The 19,373-nt window shown below is 38.5% G+C and overlaps 1 non-coding gene across 1 annotated transcript; it reads left to right on the forward strand.

Moving 5' to 3' along the window:
- The first annotated feature begins 471 nt into the window (after positions 1-471).
- Positions 472-590, forward strand: LOC117197963 (small nucleolar RNA SNORA57). Its single transcript, XR_004478871.1, has one exon. It is a non-coding gene; the product is annotated as a small nucleolar RNA SNORA57 (small nucleolar RNA).
- The last annotated feature ends 18,783 nt before the right edge of the window (positions 591-19,373 follow it).

A 19,373-nucleotide genomic window follows, 5' to 3' on the forward strand; every position in this document is an offset into this window, starting at 1 on the left:
TTTTTGGTGGTACGCGGGCCTCTCACTGTTGTGGCCTCTGCCGTTGCGGAGCACAGGCTCCGGACACGCAGGCTCAGCGGCCATGGCTCACGGGCCCAGCCGCTCCGCGGCATGTGGGATCTTCCCACACCGGGGCACGAACCCGTGTCCCCTGCATCGGCAGGCGGACTCTCAACCACTGCGCCACCAGGGAAGCCCAGAATGTGACTGTTTTTGGTGAACCATTATTCTGTTACCATAATCCAGAGACAGTTAAACCCACCCAAGGTCATGACCAACTGAAAGAAGAAGCATTTTGTACCATCTTATTTGGGGTGTATAAGAGCAGAATTTAGGAAGGCAAGAGTAAATTTAGAGCTTAGATTTTAAAAAATAGAAAGTTGTATGCCTCTACTAGTAAATATTTTGGGACTTTTTTTTATGCCATCAATACAATTTTGTGAATTTTGATGTCATTTATTAAATGACATTCCTCTCGGTCCCAGTAATGTATGGAGGTCGAGGGAAAGGGCTCTGGCCTTCCCAGTGTCACATCTTCGGCATGGAAGGCTTCCATTCCATAGGTTCTAACCTCAAGTGCCCAGACACTGGGCTCCAAGGAGCAGGGCAAAACCAGGGTTCAGCAGGCTCCTTCCTGGGGTACTCACGCCTTCTTTGATTTCAGGTCTGTGGAGCTGCCCTAGGAGCCAGAGTTGTGGTATCCCCTCCTCTTCCACATTGCATTGCAAACTATAAAGGCTGTTCTACAGTAAATAAATAAATAAACAAACAAATAAATAAATAATGATATTCCAATGGGGTAAGCAGGCCAAATGGGTGTGCCATTATGTTTGTGAAGTATTCCAAACATCTCAAATGAAAATTTGTGGGTTTTTTTAAAGACAAAGATTTATATTTATATGCTACTGTAGATGTATTCAACAGCATCCTACATGCTAAACCAGCTCCACATTTAATAATCCCTAACTTTAATTCCTTTCATTTGTGCATCAAAGAATGCCTCTACAAACAAGGATAGTTAAAAATAGTTAAAATCCAAAGTCAGCCTAGGCTAAAACAGCCTCACTAGTAAGCTGGTAAAGCAGGACAAGATTTGTACTTTACTAATACATTATGACATTGTCCACTACTAGAATCACTGTGCAATATTGGCCATAACTCCCCCAAAAATAAATGTTAGAATTTTAGATCCAGAGGGGGTTCATTAAAAGTGAGAAAAGTAGAAAGACAAAGAGTAGAGGTTCCTTTTGAACTAAAGTGAAAGAGAATAGCATTTTGCATGCTACAAAAGTGAAGACTAAGTGAGAATGTGATAGTATATATATTTTTAAATAATGTAAGAAAGAAAAATGCCTTATCACACTGAGTTTTAAGTTTTAGGGAAAAAGGATTCTCTTTAGAATTGAGAAAGTAAATTTAGAAGAATCAAAGAAAGCATCACTTTCCTCAATGAATAAACTAATAAAACTCACTACAAGATATGGTAATCTCTTAGGCAAAGGATATCAAAAAAATCAGAAGAGGGACTTCTGGGCTTCCCTGGTGGCACAGTGGTTAAGAATCCACCTGCCAATGCAAAGGACACGGGTTTGAGCCCTGGTCCAGGAAGATCCCACATGCCATGGAGCAACTAAGCCTGTGTGCCACAACTACTGAGCCTGTATGCTGCAACTACTGAAGCCCACAGGCCTAGAGCCCATGCTCCACAACAAGAGAAGCCACCATGATGAGAAGCCCATGCACCACATCGAAGAGCAGCCCGCTCACCGCAACTAGAGAAAGCCCGCGTGCAGCAACAAAGACCCAACACAGCCAAATAATTTTTAAATAACTAAATTAATTAATTAATTAAAGAAATAGAAAAAAAAATTATAAAAAGAAAAAAGAGGGACTTCCTTAGTGGTGCAGTGGTTAAGAATCCGCCTGCCAGTGCAGGGGACACAGTTGGGATCCCTGGTCCAGGAAGATCCCACATGCTGTGGAGCAACTAAGCCTGTGCACCACAACTACTGAGCCTGTGCACTAGAGCCCACAAGCCACAACTACTGATCCTGCATGCTGTAACTACTGAAGCCTGCGTGTCTAGAGCCCATGCTCCACAACAAGAGAAGCCACCGCAATGAGAAGCCTACACACCGCAACGAAGAGTAGCCCCTGCTCGCCACAACTAGAGAAAGCCTGCATGCAGCAAAGAAGACCCAATGCAGCCAAATAAATAAATAAATTTAAATAAATAAAGGGATTTGAAAAAAATAATCAAAAGAAAATTTAGACCCACTTGTAGGAGGCAGAGCTTCTAATAACTGATAAGAGAAATTTAGACAGGTTTATCTAAAATCACTGTCAGAGAGGATCACTTGCTTACAACAGCATGGAAACACATTTGGATATTTGAACTGTCCAAGCATGAGTCTGGAAATATTTTAAGCAAATGTTTTAATTAAAATATAACACATATATAAAGGGGAAACAAATCATGTATATATCATATATATCTTGATAAAATTTTATGAAGTAACCACCTAGATTAAGATATGGAACATTACTAGCACCCCAGAAGTATTACACATTACCCCTCAAAAATAATTGCTATTCTGACTTCTGTCACCAGAGATTTAATTAGTCCATTTTGGGCATTTATATAAATAAAATCATACTGAAGTATATATATGTAATATTAAAATAAAATTGGCATCAAAGAGGATTACCATAACCTCATTTTAAATCCATGTTGGCAAAGCACATGAAGAGATGCTCAACATCACTAATTATTAGAGAAATGCAAATCAAAACTACAATGAGGTATCACCTCACACTGGTCAGAATGGCCATCATCAAAAAATCTACAAACAATAAATGCTGGAGAGAGTTTGGAGAAAATGGGACCCTCCTACACTGTTGGTGAGAATGTAAATTGGTACAGCCATTATGGAGAACAGTATGGAGGTTCCTTAAAAAACTAAAAATAGAACTACCAAATGATCCAGCAATCCCATTCCTGGAGAAAATCATAATTCAAAAAGATACATGCTTGACCACCTAGAGGGGTGGGGTAGGGAGGGTGGGAGGGAGATACAAGAGGGAGGAGATATGGGGATACATGTATATGTATAGCTGATTCACTTTGTTATAAAGCAGAAACTAACACACCATTGTAAAGCAATTATACTACAATAAAGATATTTAAAATATATATATATACATGTACCCCAATGTTCATTTCAACACTACTTACAATAGCCAGGACATAAAAGCAACCTTAATGTCCATCAACAGAAGAATAGATAAAGAAGATGTGGTGTATATATATATATATATATATATATATATATATATATATATACACACACACACACACACACACACACACACAAAATGCAATATTACTCAGCCATAAAAAAGAATGAAAATGCTATTTGCAGCAACATGGATGGACCTAGAGATTGTCATACTGAGCAAAGTTAAGTCAGACAGAGAAAGACAAATATATGATATCACTTATATGTGGAACCTAAAAAAAATGGTACAAATGAACTTATTTACAAAACAGAAATAGAGTCACAGATGTAGAAGCAATCTTGTGGTTACCAGAGGGGGAAGCGGGGGAGGGATAAATTGGGAGATTGGGATTGACATATACATGCTATTATATATAAAATAGATAACTAATAAGGAACTACTGTATAGCACAGGGAACTCTATTCTGTGATGACCTATATGGGAAAAGAATCTAAAAAAGAATGATATATGTATATGTATAACTGATTCGCTTTGCTATACAGCAGAAACTAACACAACATTATAAATCAACTATACTCCAGTAAAAATTTTAAAAATAGATAAATCACATTGGCAATAAAATACACCAACACCACTCAATTCAAGAAACATAGAGGTAAATTTTTGTTTCTAATAAGAACAAAACCTCATTAGTTTGAGTCAGAATGGCAATGCCTGTGTTCCTACAAATGTTGATGCTTTTAGAGAAAACTACATTGTATACATATATAAATACACACACACTTGCATATATTTTAATAGCTTGTAACATGTACCAGATTTTCTCAATTTCATGTAATTTTATCCTTTTCAATTAAAAAAATTCTTTAAATGTGTAACTAAATATGACAGTTTTTATATCTCTATAAATATTTTATATAAAAATTCCAAAAATGTTTATTCTTTTAGTTATTCAAAAATGTTTATTTCTTTCTTCTTTCTTTGGCATTAAGAAATCTGGCTCTCATTATCCACAATGAGTGCATTAATTTGTTTAACCCTGGTACACAATGAAAAGTAGTTTCATAACTGCTAACCCATATACCTATGAGAAACAAATTTACCAACTAAAGTTCAGTGTTTATACCATTCCTTTTGACTTTAGTCTTACTGATTCACTCAATATACTGTTTTCCAAAGTTTTGTAGGTCAGCTCCTTTCTTCCCCATCCCCTTCAGTGTGGTTATGTCGTTAATTTTAATAGATTTATTCGTCATGATCTGCATTCCATGTTGAGTTCTTACAATGTTCTGGCTAAAGTTTTTTCTAATTTGCACACAGTAAAATTCACTTTTTATGATATACAATTCTATGAATGTTGACAAATGCAGAGAGTTGTGCATCTACCACCACTGAACCATGAAGATTTGTCAAGCCAAAATTTCCCTTGTACAGCCTTGAGCAACCGCTGACCCATTTTTTGTTCTTACGGTTTTGCCTTTTCCAGAAAAGGGGAAAGCTAGAATAAAACCTCTGGTGCTGGGTGGGAGTCAGAGACAGCATGAATTCATGCTGTTTTAAAATATATATACAGATAGATGGATACAAAAATATAGATATGTATGTGTACATCAGTCAGCACACATATGCATATTTCCTTGCTCTGTCTGCTTAGAGAAACTGGCACTCAGATCTTGGTTTCTAACAACTATTCTCTGGGCTCCCCTGGTGGCACAGTGGTTGGGAGTCCGCCTGCCGATGCGAGGACATGGGTTCGTGCCCCGGTCTGGGAAGATCCCACATGTCGTGGAGCGGCTGGGGCCGTGAGCCATGGCCGCTGGGCCTCCGCGTCCGGAGCCTGTGCTCCGCAACGGGAGAGGCCACAACAGTGGGAGGCCTGCGTACCGCAAAAAAAAAAAAGAAAGAAAGAAAATGAAAAAACTATTCTCTAATAGAAGGAACCAGGGCTTTGGGGGAAGTAATTGATTCTAGAGCTGGTACAGGGAAAATACAAGATAGGCCTGGAGCAAATTAAAATGGAAGTATTTTAAAAGGACACAGGAACTAACCTAAAAGTGCTTCCAGTAGCCAAAACTGGAACAATTTGACCAAAAAAATAATGATAATATTGTATTATAACCCAAAGAATAAGACAAATATCTGTAAGTCCATACTGACATAAATGATTGAATAAATAGATGAGAGGGAAGAAACAACTCTTCTTTACAAAAGAATTCCAATTAATAAACGTAGAAGAAATGAGGGAAATAGAAAAATCACCATTAGAAAATTGTTACAAGCAAGATCCACAAATGAATGCTAAAATCAGCTGGAAAGTTTAAGGAGAAGCAGAATATTTACATAGCCTCAAAGTATCTCACCCAAAGTATTTATTCATCTCAAAGGGAAAAAAGTAATCTTATAGGAAAGGAGACCCTGGCTGCTATCACTTGAACCACATGATGAAGATTAAAATTACTAGTAAGAGAATATGTCAATATGTTGTACCCCCTAATATATCACACTGAGAAGGGTACATTACTTCTGTGGCACCCTTCCCCAAAATCTATAAACTCAATAATCTGGAGAAACACATCACACAAACTCAGACAAATTGAGGACATACTGCAAAATGCCTGACCAGTACTTTACAAAATTATCAAGGTCGTGAAAGGAAAGGAAAAACAAAGGAACTGTGACAGATTAGAAGAAACTAAAGGACAGAACAAAATGTAACATTATTATCTTGGGTTGGACCCTGAAACAGAATAAGGACATTAACGAAAGGAAAAATTAAGGAAAAAACTGTTGAAATCCTAATAAAATCTGTGGTTTAGTTAATAGTATTTTACAAACGTTTGTTTCTAAGTTTTAACAACTCTACCATGGTGATATGAGATGTTAACATTAGGGAAAGCTGAGTAATGGGTATGTAGGAACTCTCTGTACTGTCATGACCACTTTTCTGTAAGTCTAAAATGATCTCAAAATTAAAAGTTAAAATGTTTTAAACTCTTAAAACGTTTAAAAATTTTTGTTGTACCATACATCCCAATTTTTGGTTCAGAACAAATGTCACTATAATTATATAAAACAGTAAAACATATGTTTAATAGTTTGCTTAAAAATATATTAATCACGTATGTGTGCCATTTGGATATGGATTATACAGAGTAACATTCCTACCCATAGGAACTGATCATTTAGATAATCTGTTTGAAAGCCATATTACAAGCCCAACATCAGTGACTCTGTAGAAGAAAAATCTCACTCTTGCCAAAGTAGTAGAAGACCCTCAAGGTGCTTAATAACAAGGCTGTATTCCCCACTGCATCTGCAGGGGCAACAAAGGTAAGAACTCTTTGGACGGGAAACACTGTGAGAGGCTTTTTTTTTTTTTCGGTACGCGGGCCTCTCACCGCTGCGGCCCCTCCCGCCGCGGAGCACAGGCTCCGGACGTGCAGGCCCAGCGGCCACGGCCCACGGGCCCAGCAGCTCCGCGGCATGCGGGACCCCCCCGGACCGGGGCACGAACCCGCGTCCCCTGCATCGGCAGGCGGACTCCCAACCACTGCACCACCAGGGAAGCCCTGTGAGAGACTTTTTGAGGCCCATGGAGTCTGATCCCCACCAGCCCAGGCTATCGCATCGCACAGCAGGGGCTTCACTTTACCTTCACCAAGGTCCTCATGCTCTCAAGCCCCCATTTGCTTATGCCATATGTCTTATCAAAATGGCAAGAATAAACTTCTTACAGCCATAGTGGGGGGAAAAAATCCATTAAGCGCTGGTTTTTTGAAAGAAAAAGAAAAGTCTACACGCCAAGAAAAAAATGCTTTTATCTTGCAGTAAAGATCTTTATCTAGTAATAATAGCTAACATTTATTGAAAGCTCACAATATGCCAAATCTTGTGCAAAGCTCTTTACAGGCAGGACCTCATCTAATCCTCCTAGCAACCCAGTGAGGGAAGTACTGTTGCTGTGTCCATATTTCAAATGAGGGAACTGAAGTGAGGTGAGGTTGAGTAATGTGCCCAAGGTCACAAAGCCAGAAAAAGACATACCCAGGACTCAAACCAAAGTCTATTTGATTTTAGACCTTACTTAACCCTTGTAATGTACAACCAGGTCTCTTTACAGAGCAGAATTTCCTAGATGACTATGAGTATGGGCATATCTATAAGATTTAAAACAAGCTAAAAATACTTTTTAATTTTTTTGCAAGCATATCTAAAGTGAACATATAACAAAAACTTTTATAAAAAACTACGTATACCACTTGGATGGAGAATTGTTTAATTTGCCACATGAGTACTTGGGGCATGTTGAAACTTGACTGATTTCTTTAGCTTTTGTAAATCACAATGGAATGTACTAGGCATCCTGTCTTCTTAATGCTAAAGGTGTCAGGGTTGTTAACTGCTAGCCAAATGACAAACATAACCACTTTGCCTACTTGGCTACTGTAAGATAGGGACAGAAGAACAAAGATTATTTAGTCTCAGCTGTGTATTGCTAAAGTGAAGATCATTCCCCAAGGTGTCATGGGGGAAATATCAGGGAAAACTAAATTATCCTCCAAAATTCATTACCCTTTCCTTTTCTTATTTGGCAAAGCCTAACTCTCCCTCACCATCAGGAAGTCAAAGCATCCTGTCTTTCGTTTAGATGCTTTTTAGTGGCATGTACAGAAGGAGAGCGTAGAAGGATCAATGGAGAGACTATAGAGGAAATTATCTCATTACAGTATCTATTCATAGCACTTTTATTTGCTCATTTATTAAAAATGCATTTTAAGCACTGTCTATGTGATAAGCACAACCACAGCAAGAGAAACAAAAATGAACAACACATCCCTTGCCTTCCAGCAGCTCAGTTTCCTAGGGAAAAGAGACATAAGTCATCAACTCTACGAGGACTAGACTTGGTTCCAAAGGAGTGGAACGGAGAAAGCACATGCTTGCACTTAACTTTGCCTGGGAAAGTCAGGATTTTGGAGTTTGAGGTGTAAATTGGGGTTCACCAGGCAGAGAGAAGCACAAACAGTATCCCAGGAAGAGAGAACAGCATGTCCAAGACAATTAGGAGTAGTCAGCATGACCACAGCTCAGCTTGAAATCTGGGGAGTGGCAGGATATGTGGCTGGAAAGGCAGACACAAGCCAAACCGAAGTGAATAACTGACTGCCTTGTGTTATCACCCTTGTCTTCTTACTAAATTATAGAACATGTCTTATTCATCAGTATATCCCTAACTCGGTGTATGCCATGTGATAGGTCCTCACATACCATTAAACTAACAGTCCAACATAAAATTATGTGTAATTTTATGTTTATCATAATCAGTTGTAAAACTAGGTCGAGTTGTATTAAGTTGTACTGTCTGAGATTTTTTTTTAAAACTAATGTAATATACTGCCCTCTAGTGGTTAGGAGACAATGGGCTTTCTATCACAATGAATGCCAGTAGCTTTTACCCTTTAAAATCGGGTGCTGGTTGTTTTCATGTCTTGGCTATTGTAAATAATGCTGCAGTGAACATGCGGGTGCAGATATTGTTTTGAGATAGTGATTTCATTTCCTTCACATAAATACCCAGAAGTAGAACTGCCAGATTGTTTGGTAGTTCTACTTTTTATTTTTTGAGGAATTTAACAGTTGCTTGGAAGTTAACTAAATTTATTGTGGTAATCATTTTGCAATATATACATTATTTTGTACACCTAAAACTAATACAATGTTATATGTCAATTATATCTCAATTAAAAAAACAAAACAATGCTGGTTACAACCAATAAAATATCTTCACTCACTGATAACTTGCAACCTAGTTTGAAGATCAGTGATTTCTGACAACACTTGTTTTATGTTAATATATTGTTTTATATAGAGAAAGAAAAACCAGGAAATCTATGCAACAGAATATTAGCAGTGGTGGTTTCTCAGTAGTATATTTTTCACACTATATTTTTCACACTACTTTGTACATTTATTTTTTTATCAGATAAGCCAAAAAATTAAGAGGAAATGAGAATGTCTTCTTTGATAAAAGTGTACACATGAGAGGCTAAAGAATGTCCCTTAAAGTCTGCCTTTCCAGAGTTCCGATGAAGCTGAATTATAGATCCTATAACAGTTTTTCCACATTGGAGACTGAGTTTGCTTGTCACATAAGCAACTTCCAGGGCATTCTTTAAACAAATATTCCTGAAAGGGGCTCCTGTAGCTTCAGAATCAGAAGAGGAGTAACTAATCATAAACTTGCTTTATTTCTTCCTGTATATGAGCATCAATGAAATAAACTCTGCAAGGACTTCCTTGAAAAGATTACATTAGAATAACTTTTGTTCTGTGGTTGGTGCTTTTGAAAACAAAGTATAGTAAAGCACTATTAATACTGTACTACAGAGTGGTAAACTATGTAAGCAAAAATACAATATTGAAGGGTTGCCTTAATGATTGTTATTGCTTATATTTCCTAAAAGTTGGGTTATGAGCCAAAAAATACTTATTAAACACTTAAAATAGTTTTTAAATCTCTTCTCCATTTTTAATATTTTATCTTCATACTTTATTGCTTATGTAGTAGTTGTCATAATGCCTTTCTTCTAGAGATTTTTATAATGCCTAGATACTAAAATTAGAAGTTTGAGTAGTAAACATTTAAAGAACTTAAAAGAAAGAGAGAACTTTACACATCATCTACTCCTAACCCATATTAGTGATAAACTCAAGTACCTTTAAAATGGCATTGGTTAAGACATTAACATCTATGGGTCTAATAACCATCAAAATAAAACTAGTATTGCCTTTTTGGTTTCTAGAGTCCAGCAAATAAAGAAAAGAAAAAATATTTATCTACAGAAAAGTGAGAGCTTTGTAAGTTACTGCATTTATTGGAAATCAACTCAAAGCTGTGTGATTTATTTATGTATCAATATATATTCACTCAGTACAACTCTGTTGAATACCTCTTAAATCACCTCTGTGCTTGGGACTGGGGACTCCAATAGAGATCAAATACAATCCCCGTCAATAAATGTGTAGCCTATGAGATGTTAAAAGCTGGTAAACAAGGATTTAGCACAAAGTGTGATAAATGTTACAATAAGAGGAACAAAGTTTATACTGCAATCACATAGAAGGAGTATCTAACCCAAACTTGGGCTGTGAAGGCAGGCATCCTGGAGAATGTGACTACTACTTTGAGACCTGAAGGGTGGGTTAGGCAAGCAAAGATGAAGAAGAAAGAAGGGGTAATTCGGGCCTTCTTGAGAAACAGCCTATGTCAAACTCCGCCCACTTTACCTTTGTTTCATAAATCTCCAAATCCAGATACTGAGAGAGCTTCCAGGCAAGAACAATTGAACACACAATTTACCTCTGTTCCTTCCTGAACCCAACTTAAATGACAATTAAGGGATAAAAAAGAGAGAGACCAGGGGAGAAGACAGCATCAGGCCTTTGAAGGTCAGAAAGCAGGTAGTCAAGTGGTAACAGACTTGGATGACCAAAGAAAGCTAAAACCTATGCTGCAGTGGGAGAAGCCTAAGAGCAAGCCAGTCTGTCCTGCAAAACCACAGAAAAAGCTCGGGTTACCTGGGGTAAAGGTGAGGCGGATGCAGGATGAGTTGAAAGTCTGTTTAAGAAGCAGTCAGGGCTTCCCTGGTGGCGCAGTGGTTGACAGTCCGCCTGCCGATGCAGGGAACACGGGTTCGTGCCCCGGTCTGGGAAGATTCCACATGCCGCAGAGCGGCTGGGCCCGTGAGCCATGGCCGCTGAGCCTGCGCGTCCGGAGCCTGTGCTCCGCAGCGGGAGAGGCCACGACAGTGAGAGGCCCGCGTACCACAAAAAAAAAAAAAAAAAAAAAAGAAGCAGTCAGACCCCACATCCAATTCCCCACATCGTACAGGTAGGCACCTCGTCTCCTTTTGCAAAAGCAGGAGCATTTAACAAAACTAAGAATATAAAAGAGAGCTCTTCAATCTGTTAAAGGACATTTAATAGTTGCTCTGATAGTCGGCTGAGACTCCCCCTTCAGGCCTAAGTAGTATTTCCTAGCTGGTGGGAGCGTCGACAGCTGGCAGCTCTCATTTGAGTCATTCTCCAGACAATGGCCTCAGGCCAAGAGACTCCTCACATAGGGTCACACCCAGTCCCTGAGGGCAGCCCTTAGCCAGTAACTGGTAGATGTGGGATATAAAGGCCAGGCCTCTTTGCCTCAAAGTAGGACAATTCTGAAAGGCATGACTATACTCCAGCAAGAAACAGAAAATATAACTTTTTTGAAGAAAAGATGCCATTTACAACAACGACAAAAATTTAAAGTACCAATGATGAATCTTTAAAAAGATATGCAATGGGGCTTCCCTGGTGGCTCAATGGTTGAGAATCCACCTGCCAATGCAGGGGAAACGGGTTCGTGCCCCGGTCTGGGAAGATCCCACATGCCGCGGAGCGGCTAGGCCCGTGAGCCATGGCCACTGAGCCTAGGCGTCCGGAGCCTGTGCTCCGCAACGGGAGAGGCCACAACAGTGAGAGGCCCGCGTACCGCAAAACAAACAAACAAACAAATAAAAAGATATGCAAGCCTTTTCTGGAAAAATATATATGTATAATATTGAAAGACATTTAAAAAGAAATAAACAGAAGGATATACCATGTCATTGGATTTGAAAACACACTACCATACAGATGTCAGTTCTTCCCAATGATCTTAAATATTCAATGCAATTCCAGTCAAAACACTAAAGGGCTGCTTCTGGAACTTGACAAGCTGATCGGAAAATTTATGTGAATGAGGAAAGGAACAAGAATAGCTCAGATACACCTGTATAAGTAGAAAAACATGGAGATACTTGCTTTACAAATAACAAGACGTAATAGAAAGTTCTTATAATTAAGACAATATGGTATTGGCACAGGGATACATATAAAATCAGTGTAACAGAATAGAGAGCCCCAAAATAAACCCATGCAAACAAAGAGACCTGATTTATGACAAAGCAGGCATTGCAGATCAGTGGGGGAAGGATAGAAATGACAATCATGGGTGTGCAGTGTTTAGATTTCCCTTTGTAAGTAAAAAGAACAAAGACTGTCGCTCATCATCATACAAAGTGTTAAGATGCAACACAGCAACAGTGCACCCGAGGGGAATTCAGGATGGGAAAATCAAGATGAAAGTTCTGTGCTTTGGATATTTGGACCCCTAGATAGTTAAGGTGCATATCTAAGGGAGAATTTCAATGACCCCAGATTCTTGCATCATCCTACAGTAGAAAAGCACTAAAATCATTAACTTGAGATGTCTGTATTTGTGAATAGCAGTAATGTTTTATCAAGATGTATGCATGACTACATGTACTTTCCAGCCAAAAACTTCATGCGTATACTAACTGGCTCCTCCCCTACCTCTTTGGAGCAGTCCCCTCAGACCTACTGAGAGGCTGTTTCCCGGGCTATAGTTCTCAGTAAGATCCTTGAATAAAACTTAACTCACAACTTCGTTTTTCTTTAAGTTGACACCTTTGACCCAGGGAGGATATTGGCTGAAGCCTCTACCTGTGGTAGCTTCAGCATCCCCACAGTGTTCAAACCAATGCCTCACTCCCCCAGGCTCTTCCCTGTGACTGAGTAGTGAGTGGACTAAAAGAGGACTGTTCTGGCCCAATGGGGACTCGTCCAGTGGGCAGTCTTTGCTGACAAGTGACTCATTAGCGTGGGCAAGACTTTCTTAAAGCTGCTTCTTCCTTCCTTCTTTCCACATCATAATATCAAAACTTTCCTAGCTAACCCCTGCTCTTACCCCACATTAGCCTTCACAGGTGTTTCATCCTAATAAATCTCGTACGTCTCCAATTCCATCATGGTATCTGCTTCTCAGAGGAACTGAACTGAATAGTTGGTACTGAGAAATGGTCCAAGAAAGCAGCCTGTAGAGGGAAGGCCAGATCACTCACTGGCTGGCAAGGAAAACCCCAACCTGAGTGGAATGTTGGCCGCAGATCATCCCTGGCACAAGATGGTGGCTTAACTGCTGAATATTTCACAGATAATGGCCTGGGGAAACATACCCAGTGGAGAAAAACAGGCTTACCAATGCAATAATTCAGGCCTTTAAAAGGCACAGGAGGGACCATACCTGCAAGGACAGTGACTAGTTTTTACTAAGTGAATGGAAGCCCTTCAGAGGGTTAATGCAAAACTTAGGGCAGCTGGCAAACAGTTAAAGGCTAAGTGTGAGAACCAACGTGTGCTTGTTGTGATACTTCTTTCAAAGAGGTCCTTCTCTTCCTGCAGTGGAAGAGGACACAGCTAAGGAGCAATCACAGGACTTAATATGTAGAATGGGGAGCTGCAGAGGTGATTAAATGCTATGTTACATTAAGGTATCAGAGCATTTAGTGAAACATGGGATGGGGGACATCTGGGTAGATGTCCCCCAGTATTGAGGCTCAACAGACACCCAGCTCTGTGCCCATTCTCTTACCATCAGCCCCAGACTACAGAGGGGAACCAGCACTGCAGTTCTTAGTGATGCTGGTCCCTCTCTCACCAGACAGATTCTTCTGGCATATCCTTCAGGCCTAGCACTTCCCTAGCAATATTGTGCTGGGATTTTGTAAGAGTTATCTGCCTGGCAGCCAGAAGAGGAAGTGGGGACAACTCTGAGGCATATTCATTGCTTTGTGGTAGAGAGGCCTCAGTAGGGTCTTACAAGGGGTAAGTGCTAGCGCTTACAGAGGCAGGTGCTATCACTAAGAACTTCAGCGCCAGTTCTCCTCTGTAGTCCAGGCCTAAATGTAGAAGAGGATGTCACAGAGCAGGGCTCATTAATAGTGATGGACATGATGAGCCCCCAAAGTAAGAGAAACCAGGTAGCAGCACTTAACTGTCAGAAGTCAGGGGGCCACAGTTACCATGAAACCAGCAAGGTTAAAGAGGCAGCTGAGAGAACTTAACTGGCAGAGAGAGAATTAATAGAAATTTGGAGTTCCTAAGGACAAAATACCCAGGCACCCTTCAAGGGTACTACTTAACATCTTCAACTAGGGGTAAGAATGCAGGAGCAGGAGGCTGAGGACAGTGGTCCCAATAAAAAGTCACAATGCCTTGCTCAGTTCCCAGACCTGAGCCAATTTTCAGATCTGGAACCACTAAGTGAAAAGACGGCCAGGTCCCCAGGAAGAAGGACCCTGCAATACATTCAACAAATATACTGTAAATATACTGTAAAGATTCCCTCAGTCCTTGCCTAAAGGGACCATTTCAGTGAATATATACTGAGAAAAGGGGAATAAACCAAATATTAAGGAATATTGCACAGGATATGAGTGTACCATGATCTTAAGCTACTAGAGTATATGATCTACTAAAACAAAGGAGTAAACGAAAGAAAAAAAGATATTAAATCTAAGAAACAGGTGGTTATGGTGGCCATGAGAATGCACCTGACAGCCCTCCAACTATAGGAGGATATTGACCAAGGGCCCTAGGTGCTGTGCTCGGAAATCCAGCCCAGCCCACACTTTCCATGCGGTGATCCCAGTGAATGACTCCATTACTAAGGCAGGCTTATTCCTGGGAGACACAGGACTCTTCTGATGGGCCACTTGAAGGCTGGTTTAACCTTCCTTCCATCTACCCATCCTTCCCTGAGGGTCAGACTTGTCTTCTGTTTTGATGGATTCCCTCAGCCTCTCCCAGTTTCCTCTCTGTTTTTGCTCACAGGCATTTCATTAATAAATTATTGCTTATTTATTTATTTATTTTAGGCTGTGTTGGGTCTTCATTTCTGTGCGAGGGCTTTCTCTAGTTGTGGCAAGTGGGGGCCACTCTTCATCGCAGTGCGCAGGCCTCTCACTATGGCAGTCTCTCGTTGCAGAGCACAGGCTCCAGACGCACAGGCTCAGTAGTTGTGGCTCACGGGCCTAGTCGCTCCGCGGCATGTGGGGTCCTCCCAGACCAGGACACGAACCTGTGTCCCCTGCATTAGCAGGCAGATTCTCAACCACTGCGCCACCAGGGAAGCCCCAAATTATTGCTTATTTAACCCCATCTTGGCATTTAGTTCTTGGAAGACCCAGTGCCAATACAAGAAAAGTCTAAAAAAAAAAACCCTAGGATGATGGTAAAGGAAGATTCCAGCTGTGCACCAAGCATAGAAAGCAACCATTAAGACAAATGCAAAAGAGATGGCTACAAAAACATAAACAGAATGGAAAATCTACTATGTTTGATGTTATTTATTACTCTTCACTCTGGCAGAGTTAGAATTAGCAATAAATTACATTAAAAACTGAACAGAAAGTCATGATTTTTTAATGACAACCAAAACAAAAAGTTGAATAAGAAATAAATATGTTCATAGTATGCTACATAACAGCAGCAAATTATATTTACATAGTTATTTATTAAATATTAATATAAAAATTATAATATATTGGTAAGTACTTTACAGGCTAAAAGGAAAGGTGGTATGGGGAGAAGGGTAGAGAATGCGATAAGAACTACCATAGGAGGTGAATATATCACATATAAAACTGAAATATCAAGAATGACAGTATAGGCATGTGGCTTAGAAATATTGAGGTAAATACTGAAAGAAAGAGCTAAAAGAATTAAAAGTGATTATCACTGGGAAGAAAGAATGGAGATGGGTGCTGGTAATTATTTCATAATAACACTTGTAGATTTTTAAGCTATGTGTAGCTTTGGTAAAGTTTAAATTAAAAATAATTATTAAAAATCAACAATTTGACAATTATATGTGGAATATATAAAGAGTTATTAGAAATCAACAAAAGGCAAGCACCACTATGTGAATAAACAAGCGATTCATAAAAAAACTGAAAATGTGAATTAAATGTAAAAACATTTTATTTAAGAATTAATTTAATTAATTAAAGTTTAACAAAGGTTATGAAATGACTTCTAGATTTATACCCAAGAGAATGTAAAGCATATGTCCACATAAAAACATGTACACAAATATTTGTATCAGCCTTATTCATAATAGCTAAAAAAAAAAGTTGATGGACCCAAATGTCCATCAGCTGATGGATAAATCAAATGTGATATATCCAAATAACAGACTATTATTCTGCAATTAAAAAAAGAATGAAGTACTGATGCAAGCTACAACACGGATTATGCTAAGTGAAAGAAGCCAGTCAAAAAAGGTCACATATCATATGATTCCATTTATATGAAATGTCCAGAATAGTCAAATCCACAGAAGCAGAAAATAGTTTAGTGGTTGCCAGAGACTAGTGGAGGGGGAAATAGAGATTTTCTGCTAATGGGTATGGAGTGTTTTTATGGGATTGCGAAAATATTCTAAAATTAGATAGTGGTGATGATTGCACAACTCTATTAAAAACCACTGAATTGTACACTTTATAAGGGCAAATGTTATGGTATGAGAATATATCTCAATAAAGCTGTTGTAAAATTAAAATCACAAACCCCCCCCCAAAAAAAACAAAGAGAAATGTACAGCAGAAAATAGTAAGACTGAAAGAGAAAGAAACAGAAGAAAAGCTGAAAGCCACAATTCAAGCAAATGTGTTTCATGGTTAAATGAGTGAGTGATAAATTATAGAGATCCTCACTCATGGAATCACACATGGAAATTTGTGTCTCAAATTTGGACACAATAAATAATATTCTTCCGGATGTGTCATTTCTGTGTACAAAATATTTTATTTTACATACTGATTACCACAAATAAATGTTCAAATAGCTCAAGATACTTTTTTAAACATCTTGACAGGCTAAGGATTAGAATAAAAACCTATGACAGAATCTATTTCATCAACAAAGAGAAGTAAGACTGTTTTCTTCTTGGCCTGAGAAGAAAACCAAAGAATAAATGGATTTTTAAAATAAACTGTTAAAGCCACAGGTTTAGCAAGGAGATGCCGCATTTCTAGAAAAATCTAGTTGAACTACCCCAATGCAAAATATTCCATTGTGTTTACTTAGGTTGCTTTCCAAGTGTGCATATTGCCTGAAGTGGGTAAGGTTTTCAAATGGCTTTTTGCCAAATGAATTGGGAAGGCAAAAATATCATCAAAGACCCAGAGATGCTATCAGAGCATTACAAGAAAAGACCTAGAAGGAGTGCCTGACCAGGAAGCCAAGAATTCATTCATCCAAATGAATCATAAACCAAAAGCATCATTTTCAATGGGAAAGTTTCTTCCATAAAACCATCTCCTCACTTCCCAGCTTATTTTCATGACAAACAAGCTAGAAATACATGGGATTTAATTGGCAAGGTTAGTTTTTAATCATTTGAGGCATATTTATAAGTTTGATATAAACAGAAGGTAATCTCCTCCCAGAAACATCTGCTAGAGTATTTCTCATACACAGAGCTTCAGTGACACATATTCTCTGCCAGTCAAATCAATTCTTAAATAATTCATGTAACTTCATCTTTCATCTTGGGTACCTAAATAAACCAGATTAAACACAAACACTTTGGATTTTTTTAAAGAAAATATAACAAAAAAAGAATCATTTTAAGGAATAGGGTATTCAAGCACAGCATTTCCTGCCTTTGGAAGACAGGAGTGTATGTAAGCCTTCTGAATAAGCCTAGCTAATATATCTGTCAAGATCATGAGTCTGTTTTTTATTCCTATGAATTAGAAATGCTATAGCAATATTAAAATCTATATATTATGACTACACTACTATTAAAATCTTAAAATAATTTTAAATATTTATATTCAGGTATGTTATTTTGAGACTATCATTTTCAAAACTACTGATTGTTTTCATGTCCCACAATTTCCAGGATATATTTAATTTTAAGGTAAAATTCAAACTTTCTATTATTGAAATATTTTGATATGCCTTCTTTTAAGATTAAAGGAATCAAATAAAAATAATTCAAGTGCAAGTTGATTTAACATATATGACCCGACAATAGATTCATATACCCCATAAATGGAAAGGCAGGAAAGCTCCAACTACATTTTCAGTCAGCTTTTATTGAGGACACACTTTATGTCAAGCCCTTATAAAACTAAGGTACTCTAGATAATTTTTCAGGCATAAACAGTGGTGTGCAGTCATGGGCAGCTTTTGGATGAGTTACTGTAATGATAATTTATTGACATTTACAACTGATGTCAATTGATATTGCCAATGATAATCTAAGGACAATTTATCACGCACTTACAATGTGCCAGGCATTTTGCTAGACACAGTACATGATAATTTCATTTAATGCTCTCAAAACCTTATAATGTAGCTGGGACACTTTTACCCCTTTTAACAGATGGAACAGTGAAGCACAGAGAAGTTAAGAAACTTTTCCAAAGCCACACAGGATGTGAGACAAGCTGGAATTCTAAACCATGTGATCTGACCTCAGAACCTACACTCTTAGCTACTATACTATCTCTTGAAATTCAGAATGAATTGTCCTTTGGAACTATATTGTAACTGTAATTAGTTTCACAAGCTAGGCTATAAAAGCCTAGAAACATATCTAGACAACAGACTATACACACATAACTGGACTGCTCTGACTGATGAGCCAATTCAGATGGAGAAGGAATTGATAGCAAAAGGGGTGTTTTAGCTCTACTTTTAGCAATAGTCATTACCTTGGGGGGAAAAAAAGGATTTTGAACATTTTAAAGCCAAAGAATCCTCTTTGCAAATGAGATCTTACCCAGCACTTCAGTTTCTAAAACAGATAAAAGTAGGGCTGCTCTAACTGAAGCAGGAAAGGAAAAACCATACTCTCCTTCCTCCACTCCCCAAAATAAACTCCAAGCACTTTCCCAAAATTTCAGGGCTCCAAGGAATACAGCCTGAAAAACCACTGAAGGAGATGAGACTGCTACAGACCCAATGGATTTTATTTTCCAGAAATCACTGGAGAAAGTAACATGATATTCTCATAGACAAAACAGATATATGTAAGTTGTAAGATAGCTATAGTTATTAACAGTAGATCTGCCCATCTAATGGAAAGTCTTTCTTTAGTGTCATGCCAGAGGATTTTGTATCTGGTCCTATTTCTGTTCAACATTTTTCGTCAATAACTTGGATGAAGTCACAAGAGGTATATGCCTATGAAACAAAATAGAAAACAGTTGTAAATTATCACCAAACATAATCAAAGAGAG

Source organism: Orcinus orca, chromosome 8, assembly GCF_937001465.1.
Source record: "Orcinus orca chromosome 8, mOrcOrc1.1, whole genome shotgun sequence".
In the NCBI taxonomy this organism is placed as follows: domain Eukaryota; kingdom Metazoa; phylum Chordata; class Mammalia; order Artiodactyla; family Delphinidae; genus Orcinus; species Orcinus orca.